This window comes from Cebus imitator, unplaced genomic scaffold (genome assembly GCF_001604975.1).
Source record: "Cebus imitator isolate Cc_AM_T3 unplaced genomic scaffold, Cebus_imitator-1.0 Scaffold29, whole genome shotgun sequence".
In the NCBI taxonomy this organism is placed as follows: Eukaryota; Metazoa; Chordata; class Mammalia; order Primates; family Cebidae; genus Cebus; species Cebus imitator.
In genome coordinates this window covers 2,375,452-2,389,837 of record NW_016107344.1, presented here as the reverse complement: position 1 = coordinate 2,389,837, position 14,386 = coordinate 2,375,452, and the positions used below count along the sequence as shown (strand labels likewise).

Here is a 14,386-nt window from a genome sequence, read left to right as displayed (position 1 = left end):
CAGCCTCCTGCGTAGCTGGGATTACAGGCATGTGCCACCATGCCCAGCTAATTTTTTGTATTTTTAGTAGAGACGGGGTTTCACCATGTTGACCAGGATGGTCTCGATCTGTTGACCTCGTGATCCACCTGCCTCGGCCTCCCAAGGTGCTGGGATTACAGGCTTGAGCCACCGTGCCTGGCCTACTGTCTTTCTCTTCTACCTTTTCTGCTCCTAATTTCCCAAGCTAAGAATCCTAGAGTTAAGCTAGGTTCTCCCTCCCCTCATCTTAACCTTCAGCTGTTTTCTGTCATCTGTAACTTCTTTTACAATGTCATAGTTTTTCTCACATTGTCTTAACTGACCCTGCAATCAATTTCACCTGAACTAATGCCATGATTTTTATAGCTCCCCAAATATTTTTCTAGTAGGAAAATAGAGCGATAGGGTCATTGTGGGAGGATCACAAATAAAACTTCACATTTATGCTAAACCCTGCACGTTTCACAGCAGCCATTTTTGAGCTTCAAAGTAAACATTAGAGTGTTTCCATTAACATTTGTCAAAAATTTTTTGTTATTACATTTGATATTGTTATTATATAAGATATTCACATAGCTCAACAAAATTGAATCCTCAACAAAAGTGGATGGAGTGGGTTATAGATCAGACTTTTCAAATATGGCATTATTTTAAAATTATTACGTTGTTTTCTTTACTGTTATAAAATATGTCAAATATGAAAACTACAGAGAAAATTCGCTGTTTAAATTGTACCGACATTTTATAGCCTATAGCTAATTCTTAATTACATTCCTGGATCTTAACTATGTGAAAAAAGAATTTATTTTCAATAGCATATTACGCTGTTTTAATTTGCACAGCTGATAGTTCACTTAAACATAAAAAACAAGCGTGGGGGGAATTCACGTAATTTTCATGCAGTATGCATAGTAGTAGAATGATCCCTGATTTTTTCATAAATATGTTTGTCAAGAAGACTTTTATATGTGCCTATATTTATACATTCCTGATTTAGGTGGCTGTAGGCTATTGTAAAACTCATTATCATAACTCTTCATTTTTAAATGTTGCTACCTTTTAAAGCTATCTTTTAATAAATTTGGATATTATATAAATGCCTAGATTTAATCAAATTTGTTTTTTGAAAAATCAATTATCTTTAAAAAATGACATACCTTCATGCTAGAGTTTTTATTTAAGGTGCTCATGAGGCAACAATTATGTGAGAATTCAGAGATACAAGCCACCAAGGTACTGTTTTCAGCACCCAAATGGCTTTTACAAAACGGAGCATCCAGGGGTATATTTTCTTTTAACTTGACTTCATCTCTCTCTAATTAGTAGTGTGCAATGTACCATTATGATGCCTGCTTCACCCCCTTGGTTCTTGCACCTCCCTTCGGGGATTTCCCAGCTGTTTTGCTCTCCTGTTGTAATTGAAATCTTACTTGTTCCAGCCTATAATTGATAGTGAACCCAACCATTTTATGTTTGTCATGCAACAGATGTACAACAGAAACACGCAACGTGGCATATGGAAAAACTGCCCTACTAGAGTGAAATCAGAGCCATTCCTATAGCGCAGCTCCCATTCTCTCAACATTTTAGGTTTTCGCCTTCTTACAAGTGCTTTGTTGCTGCACATATCAATATAAAATTATAGTAGTTATTTAATATAGAATACTTCTTCTTTAACTTTGTTTCAGGATTCTATAGAGTAAGGTTTACACAATAAGATAGATTCATTATATAAAACAGGGTTCTCTGTATACTTCACTGGTCAAATTATTTAAAATTATTTTGATAGAAAAATTAATCTTCCATAAACATATCAATGCCCATGAATAAATCAAGATTTGAATTATTTAACTATATTTTTTATTTTCTAAATACTTGCAAATGCAAAAGGAATCTCCAAGTCATCTAATTCTATTTACAACTTTATTCAAGAGCTAGTTTTTGCTTTGAAAAGAAATACTATGTAGAGTAATATAAAAGATCTTGCAGTAGTTGATTCTATAGTAGAGTATGCATTCGGTATTCAAAAAATGGTACTAGATTTTTAAAAATATTGCTTGACACATGTTTGTATGGGTATATAGGGCCCTCAGTGGCTTGACTATTGTGGGAAGAGACGGTGTGAACTGAGCAGCACAAGGACTAGGGGAATTGACCACATCCTAGGAATGGCCAACAACCTGTCCAGGTGGAGTGTGATGTCCAAATGCAATGTCCATGGCACTAAGATCTTTTAGGCAAAAATCTCATCAAGTCAGATCCAGAAGGCAAAATATGAAAGAAAAATATTTGAATAGTTGTGAACCAGAAAATATAATGGATGATGGCTTCATAGTTCCAACTATTCTTTTCAGCTTTCTTTTGGAACCCCAGGCAGTCTCTGAGAATGTGCAGACTAGGGTGGGAGGGAAAAATAATTGACAAGTGTTTGGAGGTGTGATAGCATACCAGTCAAGGGTTTTAGGATGCGCATGAGAGCTCTAAGCCCTGGTGGAGATATGAAGGGCTAATTAGCTAGCTGGGGCAGAGGACTGCATGACTGATGGTATCAGAGAGGTATTTTTGAAAAATGATTGATGATATGATATGAGTACATTTAAAGATGCAGAAGTAGAGACAGGAGATGAAGATAAAGATTGTTGAAATATGCAGGTGAGATACCTGAGTTGAAGAAGAAAATGGCAAAGGCTGCTGCAAGTACCCATCGCACAGGAAGACGTTTCAGAGGCATAGCTGGTGTGACTTGCCACCTCACTCTGTGAAGTATGAAGCAAAAACTAGAAAATGACCGAGGTGTCTGTAGCCTGACTGACTAGAAATGCTTTGCCATTAGTAAAAGAGGAAAAACACTAGGGAAAAGAAAACAACAGATTTGGGGGATACATTTTTAAAAATTGGGACATCATATCTTGGAAATTCTGTTGAAATATCTAGAGACAATGTAAGGTAATTTTTCAGCAGCAAGAATCTGAAGTCCAAGAAAGAGAGATGTCTAGTTGGATATAAAAAATACAAAGTGATTGTTGCACATTGATAAGTTACATAATAATTTAAATATATCTTCAGAATATATATCTTCAGATGATATTTTTGAACATAAGTATGTTGAAATTTATAATATATTGTTTTTAAAGTTTCTTTAATACTCTGTCTTTGGAATAAATAATGTTTATACAAAATGTATTAGGAAACTGATTAAAATTTTATTATTATGTTTTGTAGTTTACAAAAGCACAGATTGGATAATCATTTGAGGGAGTTAGTTTCTTTGCACTAGTTCAAAATGTATTTGCAGTGCCTTTTTTTGGTTCTGAATTATTTAAATAAGTGACATTGTTTTAAAAGTGATCATTTCTCCCTTTTGAATAAAAGTCTGTTACTAGAGATTAGTGCATCATCCATTATAAGCAAAAAAGAGAAATGAGTTGCTCCAAATAATTCTAGTACATCATGTTTTCCTTTTAAATGAAAACAAGAATAAAATCACAGCACTTGTATTTAGCTATGTTTGTAATAAGATATGGCTATAAACTTATACATTTTATTTCAATTGTAATATTAGAATGCAAACATTCACATGGATTTTTATGTACTACAGTTTTTCATGCTAGTATGAAAAATTGTGTTAATATTGGTTTAATTTTAATGAAGTAGAACAAAAGGTTGTAAAATATATCAAATGCATTTTAGCTATTAATATCAAAGCAGGTTCTCTTTTGAAAACCTGGCTAAATTTAACATTATGCTTAGTGGGTATATGAATATGTATGAAGTATTTATTTTATTTATTAAAAAAATCAGAACTTACTTTTTTCCAAATAAATCTGACTGACAATGATTTTTTTAAATGAAGATTAAGTGAAATAAAAATACTTCTGCAAATATAAGGTTTAACATGCATAGTACTACTCAGTTGATTTTGCTGGCCTACAGGTCTCAAATGTCTGCTGTGTACCGGAAGAGGCCTTTAAAGAAGAAAATGGAAATAGCTTTCCAGTGAGACTATAGTGAGTTGTTGAGGTTTACAGAAGAACTAAAGGGGAGAAAAAAAATACTGTGGAATGAAATATATGTTTTGTAACATGAATGCATATTTAGAAACCTGGAAGTCATGGTACAAAGTACAAAACTGGAAAATTTGGCATCGTGGATTAATTTCATTTTAAATTGTTTATGCTTTAATTTTAATTTTTGATGTTTAATTTTTTTCTTTACATTTCGGTGGAAATTTAGTATTCAATTTCATTTACATCATCTTCTTATTACCATTGCGTTTCGGCACTCTTTGATTAAAATCGGAGAGGAAGAAACCCTGTGTTCATTCCCTTGGGTGTGTGTTTGGCAGTTGTGTCCTATAACTCTATTGCCTGGGGAGTGCTTTTATCTCCTTTAACCCTATTTGATGAAAATATTACCAAGACCTCATAGTTACACACAGATGACTGGAAGGGTTGCTATTTAAAGAGAAAGTCATTTGGGCATGAAGAATTGAAATATTTTGTACTCGTTCTTAGTAGACATCAGAGAAGAGCAGCATTGGAAATAACAGAAAGAAATGGAAGTTTTCTGTCCCCTACACAGTGTTGTTCTCCTCATTCTCTTCCTCATTACTTGATTTGGAGAAGGGAAGCAGAAAGGGATCAGGAAAAGAGAGCAAAGGAAAGCAGGGCAGTAAAGCCTTAAAAATGGAAGAGTCTAAAGGCAGAACAACTGAGTGGCATGGAGGAACACAGTGTCCTGAGCAGGGTCTTTGGAACCTGACGGCTTTAGCCCCACCATATATTTTTGCCTCAGTTTGGGCAGGTCTGTTAACTTCTTCGTTCCCCACTTTTCTCCACTGTAAAAAAAAAAGCCACTAAAGTACCTTACTTCATGAAGATCAAGTGAATTGACACTTGCAGAACATTCAGAAAAGGCCCTGGCATATTTTAAATGCTCTGTAAGTATTTATTAAGTACAAAATGAAGAGAAACTCAAAGAAGAACTCATTTTGGGGAGATTTTGGAATTAAGAAAGACAAATTTAAAAATAAAAAGCATCCACTAAGAGTATACCTCAAAAGTACAAGCTGAAGCAGCTGACCTTCAGAAATGCAGCATGTTCTATAACCTAGCAATTCCATCCATGCATGAGACAATATGTCAAGGAAATCCTCATTGTTTCCACACAGGTGGTCTCTTACGTGGATGCTGACAAGAGGTGATGGGGAGGATGCAGATTTTTAGCACTTACTGGGCACATTTTAAATCCTGGAGATTTTCTAGGCAAATTTTGTACTTTAGCACTGTTATTCCTCTGGTGAATCACATGAGGTAGACTATTTTATAGGAGTGTTTTGAAGCTCAAAAAAGTGACTTCTTCCAGATTGTACATCAGAGATCTAGGATTCAAGAAAAGAAAATCTGACCCAGAATTTTACTTTTACACACCAATTGTAGCAACTGGAAAGTCAGAAACAAGGCAAGTCAATGATGGATTTATTAGGAAACAATACTCAAATTCCACAAAGGGCTAGAAACACAAAAGTTGGGGAAAATGGCATTTCTAGTCTCCAACAGCTCAGTTTCTGTTGGATAACACAGATTAAAAGTAAATGTTACCACTTAGTGAAATTAGTGCTGATATATGTGCACAGAGAATAGATTTAACTTCTGTTCCTGTTAAATGTAGGATTCAGGTGAAGCTATATCAAAGAAGGGAAATTGAATGGAATTATTAAGAGGGTCAAGTTTGATAGGCAGATAAGACTAGGTATCAGCAAGACATTTCAAACAAAAGGAACATTATGTAATTTTTAAAAATTACATGAAAATAATATTTAAATAAGGAAGGAATATGATAAAAGGACAATTTGTAAAATTTGGATAACATAAAGATTATCGAATCTTCTGTCCTCAAATTTATCCTAAACCATTGGGGAGAGGTCTCATGTCAGATTTTGATTATTAAGAAAGAGGGGTCAAAAGTATAAGAGAAATCATTTTGAACTTCACTGTCCACTATTGTGAACAATATCAAATTCAAACAGATATACACTTTATTTCAACTTTGTTTTCTCATGTGACTAAATGTTTTTCTCATTTTTATTTCTGTCTGTTCTGTGTACAGCTGCTGTTTTCTTTGTTTCTGATGCTCCAACTCACTTAATATTACTTTAATGTTCAAACCTCAGTATTTCTCACCCCTGAAAAAAGGTATGCTGGTTCTTTTATATTTTAAATTGATATGCTTTGGAATTTTAGCTTGTATCTCAAATTGAATGTCTAGGGTCATATTTAAGCTTTTTCATCCTTGCTTTTTATAACAACAATAAAATAAATAACAAATTTTGCCCTTGAAAATCTTTAATAAGTATGTATTAAATGGACTGGGGAGAGGATAGTCAAAAGCAGTCCTCTCTTTCAATTGTATAATATATGACAGTCTTCTAATATTTTTTGTGCCAAAGAATAAAGTCCATTGGTTCTAAATGTATTAATGCAAATATTTATAGGCATTCTAGCATAAAAAGATTGTTGGATGGTTAGCAGAAGGACACATTTTTGTAGCCACAGCAAATCCCCAAAGAAAAGTTAACCCGGCACATAATACAGATTCAGTGGGCAAAAATAGAACTACAGATCATCCATCACTTTTGTGTCATGACCTCTGCTAAATCTACTAACAAATTCTGTGTTATTTAATCACAATGACAGACCCAAATACAAATGTCGTGACTTTGCTATGTTCCCTGGGTCTTGCCATACCACCATCACCATTTTATATTCCCTTCCTGGGGACACTTTGGAAGATTTAGAGGCTTTCAGCCTAATCTGACTGGCTCCACACAAACAGCTGGAGCTTTGCCAAGAGCCGAGCTTGATTATGTCAACAAGACAGCCTAGTCCACAGGGGAGCTCCAGCCGGGTGTGCGGGAGTTCTGGGAACCGCCATGAATTAGCTTTATATGCTCCAAGAGGCAATTTCCTACAAAAACAGACTTTAAAAGCTGCCAGAGGAAACTGTTTCCCATTGGAACTAAGCCTGGCTGGCGATTGTCTTTAGTGAATATGTCAATTTGGTAGTCTGTCCTTAGGACATACCAGGCCTTGTCCTTAGATTCTGTCTCTCCATAGACCCAAGCCCAGTAAAGCCTGCACAGGTCAATACACTTCTGTAATGATTGTGGAGCTGTCCCAATGATTTAAGTTACTGTTTTTAAGTTTGCAAGTTAGCTAACTAGACAGATATTTTCTGACCTCAACTTAAAGAGTATTCCTGCTGTAGCTTAGAAGAGAGCATTCTCTCAAACATAGCATCCAGGTTAGGAAGAGGAGCACAAAGCACTCTGTGGTTCATTAGCCTTTTGCTGAAGTGTTAAGTGGATCAGTAGGAAGCTTCACTTACAGATGTATTTAAATATTAGTGGGATTTAAGTAAAGGTTATGGATTTTGACTCTTTGCTGTATTTCTTTTCATACAGTGTTCTAGCTGAAAGACAACCGGAAAGGTTAATTTTTAGACTCCCTAATGTGCAATGAATTGGCATCTTAACAGTTAGTATATAATAGCTACATATATGAACAACATAGTATACTACATTGTGCTTCCTTCAAAGCAAGTGTCCAAGGGTTTGAATGCATTCTAGTATTTTTCTGAGAGTCTACAAAATTTAAGATCTCTATAAATTATAATTTGGGGTACAGTTCTATAATATGCATTCCTCTCAAAGTTCATAAGCCAAAAGATCATTAGGGGCGGGGTGTGGTGACTCATGCCTGTAATCCCAGCACTATGTGATGCCAAGGCAGGTGGATCACCTGACGTCAGGAGTTTGAGACCAGCCTGGCTAACATGGCGAAACCCCGGCTATACTAAGAATACAAAAAGTAGCTGGTTGTGGTGGCATGCACCTGAAATCCCAGCTACTCGAGAGGCTGAGGCATGAAAATCGCTTTAGTCTGGGAGGCAGAGGTTGCAGTAAGCCGAGATTGCACCACTGCCCTCCAGCCTTGGCAATAAAGTGAGACTCTATCTGAAAAAAGAAGGAAAGAAAAAATAAGACCATAGTTATATAAAATTATATTCAGGATAAATTGTCAAACAAATGTTGAGGGGATATCAAAGTATAAAGTCTATGTATATATAAAGTGTGCCATATTGCAAAAAGTTGATTTATAAAATTTGATTCTTTTCACTCTACATAATTTTTTTTTCTCCCCAAGAAACAGATATTTTGGTAGCAGGTTCAATGAGCTTCAGCTTTTGCCAGCTCATTATCAGCTATTCAACCAGCACAGGTCATAGACGAGTCATTTCTGTCACTGACTGGCCACTGTGCATATTTTCCTACATAGCACAATAAATAATTTGCTTAAATTACAAATTTATAAACCTGGTTTATTCTTCCTGTCCAAGGTTTAAGTCTGAAAACTAATGACCATATACTCATAAAGGCCTATTCTGTAAACACTTGATATCACTTCACTCACACAATTTTGCCTTTTTTTCTGCATGAAGTTGTTAACTTAAACTATAGGAAGAAATAGGGAGAACTGTAAAAATCTCTGTATTTCAATTATTCACCTGTTAATAATTAGGTATCTATCACATGCCCTGGTAAATATAATCTTTTAGACATTGTGAAGACTACAAAGATGAGAAACTGTGCCCACCTCCAATGTGATTCCACTCTGTAAATGAGAAGGACAGCTGCGCTGTCAGTATAGAAAAAGTAGAATGCTATGCTGGTCACCAGAGAGGCACAGAATGAGTGAGGAAGACAATGGTAGGATGCCCTCTGCCTTGGGGTGGAAAGAGGATCAGATGAAATGTTATGGAGAAGTTGGCATGTCAGATTGAAAACAAGCTGAATGTACATGTATAGAAATACAAATAAAGGACCAAGAGAAGTCAAAGGTATCCGTGTGAACAAGATATGGACTTTGGTGAAGAGCTTCCATTCCATTTTGTTAAAAAGAGTAAAGAAAGAAGAAAGAAAGAAAGAGAGAGAGAGTGAGAGAGGAAGGAAGGAAGGAAGGAAGGAAGGAAGGAAGGAAAAAATAGAAAGAAAGAGAGAAAAAAAGAAGGAAGGAAAGAAAGAAAGAAAAAGAAAGAAAAAGAAAAAAGAAAGAGAAAGAAAGAAAGGAAAGAAAGAAAGAGAGAAAGAAAGAGAAAAAACATAAGTTTGGGCATATTATGTAATATTACTCTGAGAAATCAGTAACAACATTAGAGTAGCAAAATTAGAGCAGCATAGCTCTCTTCAAGGTACATTTACCTGACATTAATGTACAGGATTGTTAGGAAGGGGAAATATTTGTTGGCTGTGAGACCACATGATAGAGTATACGATTTAAAATAGGGACAATCGAAATGAAAAAAAAAGGAAAATTTTGAGATGGAAATAGAGATGGCAACTGATTCTTTTATGATGTGAAGAGGAGGAACACTAAGATTCTGAGCCAGAGCAATTTGGGCATGTTGGTTCCATCACAAGTGTTAGTAGTAGAAGAGGAATACAGGCGGTAGTAGAAATAAGTTTGGTGCTCTGTATGATCAGTGTATCACTGATATCACATCATAGTGGCTTGAGATCTGGGGAGTGCATAGAACCAGAGAAGCATTTGGTAATCATCTAATTTAAGCTAATGGTTAAACATCTCTGAATTGATATTAATAGCTATTTTATAAAATTCCAATCATGGAAAAAATATACATTTTAAATTTTGTGTTATTGAATATTTTGGAAAGGCATTTATACATTATACCCTAAACTTATACAAATGGTACCCTCCCATATGGAGGAAAATATATAGTGAGGTTGTAAATGGATAACTGTCACTTATTCTAAGTATACTTATTCATGAATACATGTGAATGTGTATACTCAATATACCCATATATAGATGAGTGTGAAAAATATTTCTATAAAATATTCATATTTTGTAGACATTTGATTTTTCATAAATGTCTATAAATGATTAATCATTATTATAATTTATCATCATTCAAGATAAAATTTAGGAAAAAATATATGGTATTTTAGAGAGTTAAAGGTTTTAAATTTTTGCAATATATTTTAGATACCTCATTGAATGTAAGAATATTCTAATTCTGTTTCAGTTATTAATCTACATTGAGTAAATTCACCTCTGTATAAAATTTTATGTCGCATAAATTTATTGTAAATTCCAGTTCTGTTGAAAACAAACAATATGATTTTTATTTATAATCTTTTCTTTTTTACCTTGAATTGAATTTTGTTCCTCTCAGCTAGCAATGTTCCCTGGTTGTACTGTTATTATGTCAAAGAGCAATTTTTTTTAGGCAGTTGATTAGCTGCTATCATCCTTTAACTCTGAAAATTGTAGTGGCCCCCTGTGTTTTGGTCTGTACCCAATGCTGGATGAAAAGACAAAGAATGTATTTGAAATCATTTCCCAATGTTACATTCCCTAAAAAAAATGATATAAGGGATTATGCAGAGCTTTTGATGCTTTTTTTTCCACTGAAGATTTAATAACACTAGTGACTTGTGATTCTGTAAGCAGTGCTGTCCCAGATGCTCAGGGTCATGTTGTTATACTAGGGTAAAATTCAAATTTAGATGTTCCCCACTAATCGTAACTCTAATACACTAACATGGTGACTCACATTGTAAATCTGAGGTTAAAAACCAGCAACTTATCATGACAACAATTCATTTGGACACATCTTAATATACAGGCTCATTTCTCAGTCTCAGTTTTAATTTGGTGCTTGAGATGAAATTCTATTTATGAAAATTAAATAGAGGTTGCTGAAGATTAGGCTGTTCTGCTTTTTAAATGTTCTTGGCTTTAATATGACACCATGTGACATCCAGGTTTTATTTCTGTTTGTGTCAGTGTCATCTTCCTGACTCACTTCCTCAAGCCAGCTAATAAACACAAATGGTGAATACAAATTAGTATGCTTGTCACAGCTGCTATCGTTCTGGAATTTCCTTGTAAAAATTCAGAATGTGAAAGATAAGTATAACAATGCCTGCTTAGTGCAGCTTAATTTCTAGGAAAGATTGGTGTCCAGAAGCCACATCTCATGCAGTACACTGTCAATGTTAAAAAGCTTTTTAGCTAGAAACAAAAAAGAGATCATAGATGTATTTTCAAAATGCAAAGTGCCACACACAAGGCAATAGAAATAATGGTATACATTTCAAGTCAACAACCTAGTATGCACCAAAGATCAGTATGACAGAAAAAGATGTTACTGCCCAAGAATTAATTTTCATCTTATCTGTAGATGCATCTGTTCATGGAGAGCCTGATTGTCTATAACTCATATTTCCCTTAAGCCTCCTAGAGCCTGTATGTAACAAGCTATGATATAAACTCATGTCTGTGTATTGACCTACCCTAAGGGATCTTTTTAATAACTGCAGCTGTTCACATTTTATGTGTTTTCTATTAGTGTTTTCAGTTTGGTACTTGTGCCCCAGGTACAAAATTTGTGTAATATAAAATTTAAAAAGTTAAAATTTAACATACATATTATCTGATCTGTTTCACTTATACTAATCACCTTTCATTCATTCTTTCCTTCTCTTTCTAGACCCTCTGAAATTTTTTAAGTTGTTTTTGCAATTGTGAAAAATAATCAACCATGTACCTGTTTATTTAAAATATCCTGAGTTGACTTACATATTTATTGGCTCTGGTTAAATTGAAATATCTAAAATTCACACATTTTGAATTTAATAGAAGTGACTTAAAAAATTCACTATATGGACAGCTACAATTAGGTAACAGGCCTTAATTTAAATTCTCACTGGCTCATAACTCATACTTAATTTCTTGATCTTTTCTCACAATGTAAATATAAATGATATTTTTGATAATATGTGCTCAATGTCTATGAATATGCATATATTAATATTGCATCTTTAGTTTCTGTTATATTTAACTAGAATATATTTATTAACTTTGAGAATTCTGAGATGTTGTTTATATATGAAAACAAATTTAGTGTGGTCTGCTCATTTTTGGAGCAGTCAATAATGAAACAGAGTTAATGACCTCTGACAAACGAGCCAAATTGCCTCAAATGAAGTAGCCTCTAGACTTTTCAAAAGCCAAGTCAGAGGTTGAGCAGTCAGATGGGTGTGAGCCACCTGTCTCATCAGTCAGTGTTCATTTCACTTCACACTATATTAAAGAGAATATAATGTGAAGTAATATAATATATTCCTACTTCTATTACTAAAATTATATTTTATGAAAATGCTGCTAGCCACTGAGAAGCAAAGTTCATGTTGCATTTTTTTTTTATAGCTGCAAGTGTTTGTACTGGCTTTATCTACATTGGGTTTTATTGATGTTTTTGTAATGTTTATCACTTGGCTGGACCACAATGTTGTTATTTCGTTTTGCTTACCTCAACAAATTCAAAATTAAATAAAAAATGGTTGAAACAGTTTTCCATTCTTTCATATAATTTTTGCATGTGTTAGCCTTAGGGTCAAATGTAAATGAGCTATTGTTGAATATTAGCTTTGGATTTCTGAAGAAAGATTTGATAAGGCTGAAAATTTATATTTTAAAATAAATTATATTTATTTCTAGAATTTCCAGAATTCTAGAACAAAATCTATAGTATTTCAATATTCAAATAAAATTTATATTTATTTGACTTCTTTTCTTAATGTCAGTTTAATTGGGAAATAATTTAGATGCAGTAACATTCACCCTTTTCAGTATTTAATGTGTCTGACAAATGTATAAAACAGTTTTGTAACTATCACTACATCAGTCCAATAATTTTCTCCGGTTTCTTTGTAGTCAATCCCTCCCCCAATCCCAGTCCAGCTCACATAAACACTAATTCATATTCTGTCCCCATATTTTTTGCCTTTTCCAATTATATAAATATTTCTTGTCATAAATATAATTTTATAGTTTGTAGTCTTTTGATTCTGCCTTTTAAAAAGATTCCCATAGAATCTTTCAGTTTCAATAAATCCATTATCAATTTCTTAATATGGTTGTATATAACACACAATAGAGATACACATCCTTATTGATAAACATACATATGTATGTTTTGATAAAAAAATTAAAAATGTATGTACATACGTATATTTATACATACATGCATATGTATGTATATATGTGTATGTATGTATACACACATATATGTGTATGTGTACACACATACACATATATGTAAACGTATATACACATATATGTATACACATATACACATGCATATATACACACACATATGAGTAGCATTAAAAGCATACCTATATACATACACACACACACACACACACACACACACACACACAAATAGGACCATTTTTTCTTCCTCAAATTGTTATTATTATTATTTTATGTATGGCTTACAAAAAATTTTAAGAAGCAATCATTGTGAATCTCCAAATTATGCTTAATAAGTTATTCAGATGTATTTTTGAAATGTTTTTGTTATTCTATGTTTCTCCCTGTCTTTGTCTCTTAATATATGATATTAATATTTACTAAGACAAGACAGTGATTTATGGACATTTAAATTAGTTTAGCTTTGTTCTGCTGTTCTAAAACATTGTGTACTATCTGATAGGCTTAAAAAAAAACCAGTGCTTTTCCAGGATGATTTATGATATGCAGTATTGTTTATAGATGCCCATGGCTTAACCTTGAAAAGTCAATGAAGTGACACAATTAAGAGACAGATGAATATTGGTAGAAAAAGCATGTACTCTTGGTAAGTGGAAGTAAACTTAGTATTTGGTATTCCTGTCAGTAATATTGTCATTAGTATTTTTTAGAAGTTTCAGTTTTATAGTGCTAAATTTATATTGTTCTTCTGAAATGATTACATCAATGGAATTCAGAAATTATCATGCTTTGGGGATTAAAATTAGCCATCATATCGAACATTTGAAGTTCCAAACAGTGCCTTTATTTACCTTCTTTTTCTGTGAGGTTACTGATTTTCACTTACACTTTCATTGATGCTCAGCTCTATAAATTAGATATTAGTACTTACATGTTTTAAATTTGGTATTCTGTGTTGTTCCTTTATTTTTGTCTGCCAGTATTTTTCTTAGACTTCACATGTCAGTTTGAATTTAATTTCTCAGTGAATATGTTAGTCATTTTATCTGTAAAGAAACTGGACAGAGAGAAAGATGAGATCTAATTTTATATTTTTTAACAAAATGAAAAGGAATAATGGGATGGGTAGCTATTGATGTTTAATTAATATATTTTAAGAAAATATGTAATCCCTGGGGTAGGCTTCTTATCTTTTGTCTTTTATGCCGTATCTCTTAAGTATCCCATAGGGACTGGGAATGTAAAAGAGTATCATCCTCATTGTCCCTGGTCCTTGTCTAAGT

General features: G+C 33.5%; 1 protein-coding gene across 6 annotated transcripts in view; it reads left to right on the top strand.

The window, feature by feature from the left end:
- The window catches only part of PCDH9 (protocadherin 9), a 907,179-nt gene that overhangs the window by 382,365 nt on the left and 510,428 nt on the right, over window positions 1–14,386 (top strand). The gene's annotated exons all lie outside the window — the stretch shown is intronic.